Genomic DNA, 15,794 nt, shown 5'->3' on the forward strand with positions numbered 1-15,794 from the left:
TTATCGAACAGGCTTAGTTCTGCTGCCTATGCAGTGAAGAAGTTACGCCACATGACAGACATAGAAACTGCTAGGCTAGTCTATTTTAGTTACTTTCACAGCAGTATGTCATATGGAATTTTACTATGGGGTAATGCTGCTGATATTGGCACTATTTTTGTGCTGCAGAAGAGGGGTGTTCGGGCGATTTATAGAATGAGTCCGAGAGAGATAAATTTAAAGATCTTAAGATTATGACAGTTTTTAGCCAGTACATATTTGAAAATTTTCTGTATGTTCACAAAAATATATCTAAATTTAAGAGAAAATGTGACTACAATAATTTTAGCATTAGAAGCTAAAAAAAACTTGCAGTGCAATATACCTACTAAACTACATAAAATAAGTAATTCATCTAAAGGAAACCGTATACAATTTTACAATAAACCAGCAATCGATATCTTGGAGATGTCTCTTAAAAAGTTCAAAGTTTGTATTAAACGTAAGCTTATAGAAAAGTATTAAGGACTACGTCAACGATAAAAATGCTTGGGTATAAAATATTGCTCTAACCAGATTGCTATATGACAAACAAAATGACAATATGAGATGTTGATAACATAAAAAAACAACCGGCTTCAAAGTTTGTTTTGGGCTTCTTCTTAGACCAGGGCGCGTTTGGAGCCCTCGTAGCTTTACTTTTTCGAATTTAGCTATCGACTCGCCATCAACTCACTGCTATGTCATATTTTACATTTAATTACGCATCAAAAGTGCCATCATCTATTTGCCTATTTGAATAAAGGAATTTTGACTTTATTGTTGACCATATTTCAAAAAGTAATACATTTTAGTTAGAAATATGGTCATCCTCTATGCACGATAATGTAAAATATCTCAAGAGTAAAAAATATTACAAAGTCATCTGTAAAGCCAATTTGCACTTAGGTTTCTTATTTATTTACTAGCGGTCCCTTGCGACTTCGTCCGCGTAAAATAGACTTATGCTGTCGCGGACTGTTTTTTTGAACTTTTAAATGGAAACAACTTTGCACGAGGGTACGTAAACGGTTAGATAATCGATAAAATCAGGTATGACCCTGTCAGGGTATTTCTTTCGCTACAGAAAGTATTTATGACTGGAACAGAGATGCCTTCCACCGCCGCACCACGCCGCTTTTGCGATTTCAAACTATCAGTTTTTTGTAAGCTATACCAAAGTCAAAAATCTTTAGCTATGAAATTGCAAGGCTAGGGGACAAAAATTATATCCCTCGATAATATCCTCTGAAAAGGAATATAATTAACGTGTCCACCTGCTAAAGCATGGGAACATGGAATAGGAGAAGTTTACCACCGTTTGTTATTACAAATATAATATTTGGATAAAGTTTATTTGTGCGCCAATGCTCGGAGAGTTGATAAAGCTGTAGGAGAAGATAAATTTTTATCCTTTCCCCGGGGAGATAGTAATAATATTAATATACTACGACAATACACATACCGCCATCTAGCCCCAAATTAAGCGTAGCTTGTGTTGTGGGTACTAAGATAGCTGATGAATACTTTTATAAATATAATACACATAAATACTTATAATATACAGATAAACACTGACACCCTGAAAAATATTCATGCTCATCACACAAGCTTTTTCCAGTTGTGGGAATCGAACCCACGACCTTGGAATCTGAAAGCAGGGTCACTGCCCACTGCGTCACTTGGGTGTCTATAATTGTATCCTGCCCATGCTAGCCGTATTGAGGCAGATAACTCTATTATGCATATGACGTCACGAGTGAAGCCATGACACCCGGCGAGCGTATTCGCAGGAAAAATTTTTTTAGTATATAATTTGCAATATATATCAAGAAATCCATCAATTTCAGCAGGAATAAGAAATTTTTGGGATATAGTTTATACTTTCGAACATCGTAAGGCAGTTTTTTTTTAATTAATCATGCCTATTATCCTAATACATATACAAACGCCCTCAATTAGCAAATTATAACAGTTATAGTGAGTGAATTATTGACATTGACTTCCGTTTGTAGGTGTGACTGGAATCGGACGTTTGCCATGAATAAAGTCACTTTCAATTATGAAGCTTCCGTTGTATCGCAAAAAGAAAGAATTATAAATTTAATTTCCTTTTATAAACCATCCTATAACCCATATTTGTATTTTTTAAATAACATAATAAATAAATATACTAAGAAAATACACACATTGCCATCTAGCACCAAAGTAAGCGTACCTTTTGTTATGAGTACTAAGATACCTGATTAATAGTTTTATTAATATAATACACATAAATGCTTATAATATACAGATACTGAAAAAAATCATTTTCATCACTCAAACATTTTCCAGTTGTGGGAATCGAACCCACGGCCTTGGACTCGGAAAGCAGGGTCGCTGCCCACTGCGCCACTCGGCCGTCAAATTTTGTGGAGAACTCTCAGGCATGCAGATTTCCTCACGATGTTTCTCTTCACTGTGAAAGCAAGTGATATTTAAATAGCCTTAAACGCACTTAACTTATAAAAGTTAGAGATATGTGCTGAAATGGAACTCGGCACCCTGAAAGTAAAGTCGAAGTCCTACCCACTGGGCTATCACCGCTTTATTCGCTTTTATTATAGTCAACGCAATTTAAACTGAGGCTTCGGGTCATAAATCATATTTAGCTGTCTGTTTCGCTCGCACTTACAGGTCTAATGGAGAGAAGTGTAGGTGTGTAGTGATGTGCGTAAGAATTGAAGGTGCATATCGATAACGGGATAGGTACGATCGATATGCTAAATTATGTTAAGTATTAATAGGAATAATTTTTGCGCTATCTCATTATAAAAGTATTTAATCTGTAAGATAAAATTTTAATATACCTATAATTCGGAATTAAAGAAGATGGCACATCATAATAATGAAGATAAAATGTTCTTTTTGACGTTATCATAGAGAAACTTTATAGGTCGTTTTTTATCTTTTCTCGGAATATTTCTTAGTTCTTCAAGTAAGCAATGTGTCATTGGTGGAGCCAGTACCCTACTTAGGTTCCAGGGAGCTCTGGCTGTCCAAATAGTTGTAGCACTGTATTAATAAATTCGTTTGTTGTAGATATTACTAGGTAACACAGTTCACAAAGGTAATCCGTAAACTAATATAATAAAGTGATTGCTATGCGTATGAAGGTAAAACGCGCAATGTCCGTAACATTCGTGAGTAGCCGCTGCGCGCGTTGTTTCCCCCAGAACCCCGCATGTTGGTAGCGGCCGAAGTTATATCGCATTACGCGTATTTCCGTCCGCTAGATTTGTCTCCAGGAGCGCAATTCTGTCTTGAACAGTCATAACCAAAAATTTCTAGAAAAAAAACAACCCTTACCGGTAACCAATCAGGAGTTAGAGTATTAATGAAGGTGACGATAACGCATCAACCCCGCGTGCGCAGGTAGCTAAGTATCGCGTTATCGATACTTGCATTGCGTGCACATTCCTACTGTCAGTGACCTTTATTGCCCGACGACTCAGTTTCAAATTCGTTCACTAAAGTAAGGATGTCACTTTCATGGTACGGGGACAATTAAGAACCCTACATTGATTAACTAGAACGTATACGCAGTGGTTACGCTACCCTCGTCACTCCGGCGAGACGTACGTCCGGCGTGCCAGTCTTGCCCGCCCATCAGACATTCACCGGAGGGAAATGTAAACAACCAGTCCGTAGTCAAGTAGGCCGATAAACTTAACACATTGGTACTGCCTCTGCTGTGTCGAAACTCTTAAATAAAACTAAATTTATCGGTACGTTATTGCTGTCCTTTTTTACTCTCTATCTCCTGGAAAAGGATAGCACTATTTAACCATGCCAATTTAGTTTAGTTTAGATATAGGTTTGATGGGGGATAATATAAAATAGGAGGGGGCCTTTAACAACAGGCCATCCGAAACGCGTGACACAGTAAATTAATAATTTAAGTAAGTAAATATTTTAATTCAATATTACTGTAAAACCTTACTTAACCTAACCAATCAATTATTAATCTTTATTTGTATGTAAGAAAACGCGTTCTGGAATTTCAGGCTAATTTCTTTTCATATTATTTTAGTATATAAAATATAAATAAACTACCCGCCTGGCTTCGCACGGATGCATTGCAATGAACGCTCTTGTTTGGATAATAAGCTATAATATCCCCAATGTCATTCAAAGTTTTTGGAGGTCATTTTATGGAAAGATTATTAAAAATCGGTTAAACAATTTTATTTCTCCGAAAGCCATTAATTAACGTATATTTTATATTTATATATATTCTATTTTTATATCTATATAATATGAAGTCCTTGTAGTTTAGTGGTAAGCGTACTCGACTACGGATCACGAGATCCTATCTTTGATATCACGGTCGGTAACATAAATTGTATACAGTTTTTCCGAGTTGTTTTTAATACCAGCCCGGTATCAAGAAATTGGTGCTATACAACAGAATGCTAATTCAAAATTCAAATTCAAAATTCATTTATTTCAAGTAGGCCTAATTAATAAGCACTTTTGAAACGTCAAGTCAGTCTGTTTGTAGTGACTCTACCACCGGTCCGGAAGGCAGTTCAACTGAGAAGAGCCGGCAAGAAACTCAGCAGATTTGCTCTTTGCCAACATCATTTTAAAGTTTAACAATCTTTAGAATTTTTCTGTTTTGTGAGAGATGAGAGCGGAGTGGCCTGCTTCCAAGTAGCCTTATCGTTAAAATAATAGCACTAAAATGTGAAAATAAATGCAAAAGTCCGCCAACCCCATACCGACTCCAACTCGCAGGCATGTAGCATTTAATAGCTTCCTAAAGGAAATAAAAAATTCTAAATTAGTGCCATCCCTTTTATTGTGTTCTTTGTAAAAAAGGATAGCACCCATTATTCAGCACGCAGCAGTGGGATATAAATAGACTGAGGGCGATGGTGATGACATTGATTTATTTAATTCTTTTTCTCACCTTTTACAAACGGGCTCTCAGCTCATGAAATATTACTCGCCGTAAGTAGGTACATTCAAGTTCATATTTCAATCACTGTCGCACGACTGAAATTTATGTCACTGTGGAAAATTAAAAACACACTGCGAAGTAAAATTAAAGGCTCCCACTCATTTATCGACTCAACGCTGTTTCAATTTCAACTTACGATTCGCAGCAACAAGTCGTCCAACACAGTTGTACACATAGTCGGTCGTTCATATTTCAGTCACAGTCATACGACGAAAATTTATTTCATCAAAAACAAACTGCGTATTCATTTTAAGCGAAGTGAGTGAAAGCCCAGGGGGCAGGACTTCAACATCGCTTTCGGAGGGCCGAGTTCGAATCCCAGCTCACACCTTTAACTTTCTGAGTTATGTGCGTTTTAAATAATTCAAATATCACTTGCTTCAACGGTGAAAGAAAATATCGTAAGCAAACCGGCATGCCTGACAGTTCTCCATAATGTTCTCAAAGGTCTGTGGAGCCCAACAATCTGCACTGGGCCAGCATGATGGGATACGGTCTTAACCCCTTCTCATTATGGGAGGAGACCCGCGCCCTGTAATGGGTTGATATGATGAAGTAAAATTAAAGGATTACGCTCATTTATAGACTCAACATCTTGTAACTTCAAGTAACGATTCGTGGACAACTAGTCGTCTACTAGTTGTTGACCTTTACTCTATGGTCAACTCTTTGTCTGACATAGGCATACATATAGTTAAGCTCTATGGTTCCTTTTCTTGATCCTATTTCCTTCTTTCCCGGCCTAATCCCTAGTGGTAGATGCCAGTGGCTAGCATGTTAAACTACGGAATTATGGGTTGAACCCCAGGGCAGGCTAAACCTTATTAGATCGTCGGTCGGTCTCGGTTATTATCCCTAACTGTATAATACATATCACCCATTTCCTAACAAAAATCGACTTACTCAGATTTGTTTACAGAAATCCAACCAGGTTTCGAGCCCAGGAGCACGTGATTTGCAGTTGAATATGCTAACTACTGGACCAACGAGGCATTTACGAGTAAGCATGAAGTAACTTGTTATATTGATTTTAACCGTGGTACCGTTACAGGCAATCCGTCGCAACGATCGACTGCACACCAATCGCTGCGTTTGCAACATACGCTACCCTTTTTTGCAACGGGACGAGGCATCACAGAAAGCTTTCCTCAGTAATGATCCCAGTGAAATCTTGTGTAAATAGAAAGTGTGTGCATGTCGCTAGTACCAGTAACATTTGCTTGTAGCTTAGACCAATACCATTGGATAGAAGCAGGCGTTACCTTGCGTAAATCCATGATATATTATCAAAATTAAGCTTAATTTGCTATACTCCGCGAAAAGCAGGAGAATCTATGTGGTGTAATTTATAATTTCTTCAATCCTTATACCCCACACCAAACAGTTAGTTGCTCAACTAAACATTTTGCAGCAAAAGTTAGATTAGATTATCTATAAATAAATCAGAATACATATTCCCTAAAACATCATTATAGCAGAAAGTCATTGAAATGAATCCTCGGGCCCCAGCATTGTATGGCTTACCAAAGATACATAAAGGAAATATTCCTATACGTCCAGTGGTTTCATACATTGGAGCCCCAGCATATAATTTAACCAAATATTTAAATTATATTTTAAAACTGAAGACTTCTTTTCAGCCAGAATTTGCAATCAAAAATAGTATTGAATTAGTAAACAAAATCAAAGATATAAATCTACCTATCCGTTGCAAATTGCTGTCATTGGATGTGGACAGTCTGTTTACTAATGTTCCAGTTAATGAAACTTTACATATTTTGACTGAATTATTAGAAATTAAACGTCTACATCCAGGAGAAGTATCAGAATTAATAGAATTAACACTGATATGTATGCAGCAAAATTATTTTAGATTTAATGATATGTTCTATCATCAAAGAGAGGGATTAGCTATGGGATCTCCACTAAGTCCCTTAATGGCTGAAATATTTATGGATTATTTTGAAAATAAGAACATAGTAACTCATAATAATAATTTGTATTACTATAGATACGTAGATGATATAATTATATGCTGGACGGGGACAGATAGACAGCTAGATGTTTTTGTGGAAAAGCTAAATAAAATTCATCCAAAAATTAAATTCAAATCAGAGATGGAACAAAACAATTCATTAAATTTCTTGGATTTGGTAATAACTCGTAGTAACAATAAGCATCGATTTGAGATTTATCGTAAGCCTACATATACAGATAACACCATACCAGCTTCATCGTGTCATCCTTGGCAGCATAAACATGCAGCATTTCTTAATTATGTTCATAGATTATTAACTATTCCATTAACTAAGGAGGATTATAGGAAAGAGTTATATGTCATTTATCACATGGCAAATGCAAATGGTTACAATTCAGGTTTGGTTGATAGCATAATTAAAAAGAAACAACAGAGGCTGATTGCTAAGGAGTTATACGCCGTACCAATGGACAAACTAAATAGGTATAAGACTAGTCTGACTTACTTCTGATCTATATCAGAGCGTGTAGCAAGGATACTTAGATCACATGGAGTTCATGTGGCTTTTAGAACAAATAACCAACTGAGAGCTATTTGTAACGGTAAGGACAGATTGGACAATAAGCACAGATCAGGGGTATATAAACTCCAATGTTCTGAATGCCACGCCACATATGTGGGTCAGACATTGTCTGACATGTGGGACGTAAATTTGATACACGTTACAAAGAGCATATGGCAGCCTTCAATCATAACCATCCTGAAAAATCTCATTTTGCAAAACATCTTTTAGACAGTGTACATAACGTAACCAGTAATCATTCATACGAAATATTACATGCTTGCGACAAAGGGTTGAGACTTGATTTGAGGGAACAATTAGAAATTATTAAACATAGGAATGGGAGGTTCGAATTACTAAACGAACAAATAAACTCAACTTCACCTCTATTGAACATATTCAGAGGCACTAATGAGGTGGGAGGGGCTTAGATAGATTAGGTGGGGGTCAGAAAGGTATAAAAGGCGACACATTTGGCGATGCTCCGGTTTCGGAGCGAAACGTGCGTAGAGGGTATATTGCCGAAGATCTGTTTGGTGTGGGGTATAAGGATTGAAGAAATTATAAATTACACCACACAGATTCTCCTGCTTTTCGCGGAGTATAGCAAATTAAGCTTAATTTTGATAATAATATTACCGTTTTGAATATACAAACAGATGTTTTGTAAACGGTATAGCAAGAAACACATACAAGACTTACGTGACTGTGAGAGCGTGAGTTACAGGTGCAAACGCTCCAGATTAAACGCGATCTCCTAAATCGCATACGGTGGACGATGCACGATTAAGGTGCAATCCGTCGCTTGCTACTACTACCAAGCGATGGATGGCTCCATGTACAGACCCCTTTCGAATCGGAGATTGGCATCTTACGCGCTTTCAAGTTAGTTAAAATTATGTATTATTAAAATGTATGTGCATAAATCTCCTGTCTTACAAGATAGGCTTTGCTGTCAGTTGAAACGGGGTGTAACCACGTGTAACTTTACACCTCGAGGATATTAACAAACGTGCAAAATTTCGGTAAAGTCATACAATGTTTTTTCACGCTCTGCATGACATTTATAAGGTACTGTAGTCAGTTGGAGGGGGCAAAATACTGTATATTCGGTCCTGCATCTGAGGTATATTCTGAAGTTCATCACGTCCACTGCTGGACATAGGTATTTTGTAAGGAGTTCCAAATACCACGGTCTTGTGCTGCAACAAATATAAACTATTTCGCGAACATCAATTTAATGATACAATATAACAAAAAAATGATAGTACATTAACTTATATATACAACAATTGTGTGTGTGTGTGTGTGTGTGTGTGCATGTGTATGTGTTTGTGTCATTTTATTTTTATTCTACTACACGATACTCCTTAACTGCTGGATGCCGGATGGAGGGGGATGGAAGTTAAAGTAAACTCCCTAAGCGGGTATATGCCCCGTAGTACCGGAACGCTTTATTTCTTGGCGGCACGTCTTTGACTGCAAGATGGTAGTAGCCTCAGCTAAAGCTTCGTAACACATAAAATGTAGATATGTTAAAAATTAGTACTTCTAATAAATTCAGATTACTTTCAATAACAGATTCCAACATTTTAATTGTGTTATTTTATTTATTTGTACATCCTGTTTAAATATTTATATTAGGTCCTTACGTATAAAATTGGCGTTTTGTCGTACTGGCACACTACTACACTAAACTTTGATCTCAAATATTACACTTTGATCTCTTTGGTAAGGAATTTCAATTTTAAACCCTCTTTTGGGTTTTTCCTGTCGTATTCAGTTTACAAAATGTTTACAAAACTTGAAATATCACGTTATTTAGTTCAGTCTTGGCACCGTACTGCAGTAATAGATATTTATAAAGACTGCCAAATTTTAGCCTCTTGCTCTATTGTGTTGATATATCTGTAACTACTTCTTTCGTTTGTGTACAATTATAAAAGTGTATTCATTAATTCATTCAACAGATGGCGCCCTTTAGGACCATAGAAGTTAAACCTAGTCATCTACTTTCACATTAAAACTTTTCTAGCTTGGTTCTTGCATCAGAACAAAAGCTAAAACCTTCAGTCTAGGTCAGTGGGGCTGAAAAGTTTGAAGAGCACCAGATAGCGAGGAACACGAAACACTCTTAATAGAAGTAGGTATTCGATGAACATTTTGTAACGGAACAAGTGGAAAATGGAAATGTTTTCGCTTTTGTCTGGCTCGCGATGAAGAGCGGCGGGTATATTCCTATCTGTATATAAAACGCTCTTTCAGTCGTTTTTTTTACCTTTACCTATCTCGCAAAATTTTAAAAGAACGATCTCGCGGATTTTCATACACTTTTTATACAAAACGTTATATAAAACGTATGCGCGTTAAATAAAAATGTATCTTCCCACGCCTAAACCACCAATCATGTGTAAATATATGTATGTGTGTGTGTGTGTGTGTGTGTGTGTGTGTGTGTGTGTGTGTGTGTGTGTGTGTGTTATTTTTTAATTCCAAGTTAAGTTTAAGTTAGCTCTTTATTGCATCTCACTGCTGATAAGTGATGATGTAATTTAAATTGGTAACGTTAGGAGTATAGCAGTTATATATAAAACTTATACTCCCCTCTCCACCTTCACTTTCTCAACGTTAAAGGTGGAGGATCACTTAGCGTCACGTCTTTGTCAGTAGGGTGGTAACTAGCCACGGCCGACGCCTCCCACCAGACAAAAAGGTGTGTTTATGAATTATATTGTACAGAAACAGCTGCAAAAGTGATAATTTTATATGGGAATTGCTTCTACGGATAACTTTAAACAAAGACCGTTGTTTAAGAGGTAGAAGTAACGCGGGAACGTGGTTCACCATCTAATTGTTTTTTTTGGCTTTACCTTTTGGTTTTTCCTTAATGTACATTTTTTTATTGAATCACCCCAGTCTTGTGGCGAATAAAGCAAAAATAATGCGTTGAGCCATTGTCGAGTTACTTCGATTTTTGTATAGATGAGAAGGACAACACTGATTTTTGGCATTTAGTAACGTAGGCGCGTTACGTTTACGTTTTTGCCTACGTTACTTTTTAGTTACGTCGCTATATCTATCTTCTAAGGTTGACCTACACACGGACGAAGTCACGAGGCACCGCTAGTATATTTATCAGATAATTAAACGTTCTAAAAATGTTATTAGCGATGATATTTTTAATTACACGTAATGCTTCGGTTGAAAGGCTTTCAGTTTTAATGGAGCACGCTACCCCTAGAGTGATAAAACCGCAGGGCGGTGACATGCTTCAGTCCCGAGTGCATTATTGTCATTCTTAGGGTTCCGTACGGCATAAAGAAAAAACACTTCACGCTGGTGTCAGTAATAAATCGAGGATTTTTCTTTCTTTTCTTGTCTCCTATTTAATTCAAAATTCAACTTAATACGTGGCAATGATCATCTGGTGGCAGACGTGGCGAAAACGTGGAAAACAAATTAGTGTTAACTTGGTATAGTCTGTGCTCTATGCCCTACGGTTAGTAGTTTAATCTGTTGTGTTAGTATTTTGTTATTTTTGATTTTCTTTTTCATCATCATCATCATCATCATGTTTTTTTTTATTATTATTTTGTAGACCTCAATTTATGTTTGTAATTATTGTAATAAGTTATAAGGACGTAAAGTTTGTATTATATTTGTTATTAATCAATAACCTACACATAGAGTATACAAACACTACGTCAGACCATGTCGCTGCCGGTCCGCGAAAACCCGTGACCTTTAGTCCCTACTGAAAATCAGCGTTTTAGTATTCCTTGGCATTTACTGGCATGGTGCTGCGGCACAGAGCTGAGTAGGTGACCCGTTGACCACAACGAAGCATTATACGCCTAAATTATTGTTTTTTTTTTTCTTTTTCTCTGTCCTCCTGTTGTAGTATGTTGTAATTTATTTATTGTGGTTAATAAATATTTATTATTAATAATGATTATTATTTTTATTAATAATAATAATAAATAAATCTTTATTTCCAGATTTTAAGTATACAAGGTGTTGTATAGTCAACTTAAATTGTGCAAATCACAATCAGCCACGCAATGGTATACATTAAATGTTTACCACAATAAACAATATTTTTTGGTCCAATTTATTACATGTTATCGTCTAGGAGTATGCAGTGACATTCTATATTCTACAATGAACATTAAACATTAATTATGGGTTTAAAAAAATCAAGTAGGTCCCTTTATTTTATTATTTCCTGGTATAAAATGTATCCTATGAGCGTCACCAGAATGCAAACTATTAGCAAAGCTGGGGAAAATTAGAACATTAATGGATAAACTTTTGTCAACGGCATCATCTGATATATTAAATATAAAGAATCGCATAAGAGATCGCACACTAATTCCTTCTTTTCTTTACTTTTCAATTCAATTGTTTATGCTTTTTGTCTGTGCCAACTGGGCACAAGGTACTTCGCCAATGTCTTGTATATGGAGAAGGCACGAAGGATAATACTATCTTAAATCAATCAACTTTATTAAAATAAGAAACAAATTTAAGAATGTCAGTCTTTGTGTCAAAATTACAAATATATAATCCATTATTATTCATGTCAAACTATAATATTATGTAATTTTTTTTTTCTTCTGGCTTTAGAGATATTAGCCAATGTCAGGTATTATGTCTTCTCTCTTAAACGAGAAAAGGTTTTAGGGATTAGATACACGATTATTATGACATATGTACGAGTGACAATAAACAAGACAAACACACCTATTTTCCCCCCGGATAATGCAGATTTTTTTTTTGCAAAGTCAAAGTATGTGTATACAGTATACTTGAGACGCTAATCAGTTTACGAAAACTGGCCTATTAAAATAACCAAAAAGGATTGTGTGCTTTTATGAAACCACGGGAAAAGTGAAACTTTTTTTCACATTATAGACATTTAACTAAAAATTTTCGGAATAAAATTCCGTTAAAGGTATAAAAATCGCTTCAGCAACCTTAATTCTATAATTGGAAGATGGATATGTTAATGGGAAATGATAAAAGTAGACTAGGTCTCCAACTAATTTTTTTATTGTGCTCTGTATCTTAGAGTACGACATACGTAATACTTGACAACTATTTAGATCATATACACATATTAAAGAACTAAAAACAATATTTTATAATCGTTGAGTAATTTTAATCTGTTTTTCAATTATTTTCAATCATTCTATTATCAATTCCATCTTCATCATGAGTTTCACAGTTTAAAATTGTAACCAATATTTCATGGCGCACTGGCACAAATGAGTGATAGTCTATACACTACACGGTCAGCTGATGCGAACTATAGGCGCCGCCATATTGGCCTCGGCTGCTCTGACGAGCGCCTGTCACTTTATCCCTACTCCGCGGCCGACCGTCACGCGACATGCAACACAGTCGAAAAAGTCTGAGACGATGTCATAAAAATTTCACTTAAAAGAAAACACTTTTCTTACCGCTATGTTCAGAGAACTCATAGACAAACATGAAAGAAAGTAAGAGATACTTAGACATAATCTTTCTTAATAATTTTTACGCCAAAACAGATTGTACTTATACATGACATGAGACATGTTAGGGGACAGGTTTAGCGCAATGAAAATAGAGGTTTTTTTTTTGAAGTTTTAGTTCTTATTATGAGAGTAAATTTTCACGATGCGCGCGCACACCGTCACAAAAAACCGACACCCTGAAGTTAGCTTTAAGGTTTGACCGTGTGACTTTCAATTTTCAAATTCTGCTGACTTATTCCGGTGATTTAATTGATTCAATTTTACAAAAATCTCACATTTTAATGTTGAGTGAAACTAGGATGTCTGATAATGAGTCTATAATTTCAAATTTAATATTTTTTTGTGATATTTAAATTTAACTAGATTATGCGTTATAATAAAACTTTTCAATGTATTAAATACCTTTTTTATATTGTAAGTGTTTTTTTTTACAAACGTAGGCGAAAAATAAAATTTTTGAAATGATTTTCACCTTGTTATGCCAAAGGAGTAGGTATAACTTCTAACGCGTGTACATAAGTATAATACACATTTTTCATATATTTTTTAAATTGATGATTATTACACGGAACCATCTAAATTTCAGCCTGGCTCGATCTAGAACGCTCTTTTGTTATTCTAAATAGCTCAGCCGAGTGGATGACACGTGTTAATACACAATGACGTCATAAGCACAGGATTATTTCCAGGTGGGTGCATCCAGGATCCTATTTCCAGTTGGATGCATCCAGGATCGTAATTCCTTTTTTCTAGTAATAACTAACTGATTCCCGCCTACGTCAACCGCGTTTATTGCGTTTTTTTTAATTCACGTTGGAACCGTCTGTTTTCCGGGGATAAATGTGTTGATTTTTTGAAATTTTGTAGTTGTAGTTTTATTCAAATTTTAAATTTTAATATAGTTTTGAATTTTTGTCATAAGGGTATTTGGCCTTAATTAAAGCATTATTATTATTAATATTTGTTACTCTCCGTCCTTTCAACTCTATGCCAAAAATCAAGTCGATTGGTTGCTTAGTTAGGGCATAATGGAAGGACAAAAAAATAAACATAGTTTTTCATTTATAACCCTACAACATCCCGCTACCATCTAAGCTAACCATAACTTACCAAAGAGGCGTGCACTTCATACATGCATCGAAGCACTGCCTACCTTTTTTTTTTGGAAAACTTTTACTTCTGGTGCGTATCAGGAGGTTTCTCGGGTCGAATTTTTAAGATATATTTTTTTAAATAAATAAATATACTACGAAAATACACACATCGCCATCTAGCCCCAAAGTAAGCGTAGCTTTTGGTATGGGTACTAAGATGACTGATGAATCATTTTATGAATATTATACATAAATACTTAAAAAATCCAGATAAACATTCACGCACTGAAAAACATTCATGTTCATCACAGAAAAATTCTCCAGTTGTGTGAATCGAGCCCACGGCCTTGGACCCAGAAAGCAGGGTCGCTGCCCACTGCGCCTTCATTTTGTGTTTTTATGTCAATAAACTCTCACCACCAGCACAGAGTTACGAAATTGTCCTCGCTGTCCACCCGTCTACCACATTACACACATTAAGATATAAGTCCCAGTAATATCAATAAGATCTGACAGTACCATCAAAGCCCGCCAACTCGCATTCAAGCATTTTAGTATCTCTGAATTCTTAATACGTCTTATAAAAGAGGAGGTCTACACCCAGCTGTGAAACGACTATATAAGCTGAGAAGAATAAAGGTAAATAATAGACTATGTTATAAGTTGAAATTTCGGCGAACTCAAACATCGCAACGCTCCGCGTCCCGGGCACATGGCGACCCCCCCGCACCTCACTATGACAGATGGCACGCCCTTGCTACGCGGTTTTCGCCCCCAAAACAAACGATCATATCACGAAGCCACAGGTAATTTATAATGAGTGTGTACTAACCAGTCTACCGACGCATTTGCTGGTGGAGATTCTGCGGAGCAAAGCCTTTTTCTCGGTTTCATTCTCGCTATCCGTGCTGTCTTCGCCACAAGGGGGTTTTCTCTCGCCGATGCAGATTCCTGCCTCCAACATCACACGATCGCTCGCCCGGCACACTTACGCACGCACATCCCACACAATAATAGCCTACATCATACAGATATCACTGGCAATTCACAACGGAATACATTGTTTTATCGCTACCTAGCTGACATTTCCAGCGAGCGCTACGTACATCGTGACAAAAGGTACTGGGAAAACAAAACAAGCTTTCGCGCACCGCGACATCTGTGTGTGTTAACGCGTACTGCGCGGGAAAACGGTGGAAGCCTTTCGCGAGAGCTTCGGGGACTGTTTCGTGAAGATGGCGTGGCCTGTTTACGTCGAAAAAAAAAACTTAGTGTTTATTTCTTCATTGTTGAAAAGGAAATATTAACAAAAATTTAAAATGAATTTAGTAAAATTATACATATATACAATCACATAATATTGGGTCCCTACTTATTGTCAATACAAAAAATTATATGGATAAAAAGACTTAAAGCATCATAGGAGTTAGGACATGAATATCAGTAGGCCGAATGTATATCTCAGTTGGCATCCAATTTAGCTAGCCACAGTTGAAAGTTCCCACCAAATAACCCGTTAAATTTCGCATTCTAACACCTAAATTGCCAACTGCGTTCATTCCAATACGGTTGGCAGTTACAATTGCATAATTTTTCTTAAAAATAGTTCAACGGGTAG

This window comes from Pararge aegeria, chromosome 4 (assembly GCF_905163445.1).
Source record: "Pararge aegeria chromosome 4, ilParAegt1.1, whole genome shotgun sequence".
Classification (NCBI taxonomy): Eukaryota; Metazoa; Arthropoda; class Insecta; order Lepidoptera; family Nymphalidae; genus Pararge; species Pararge aegeria.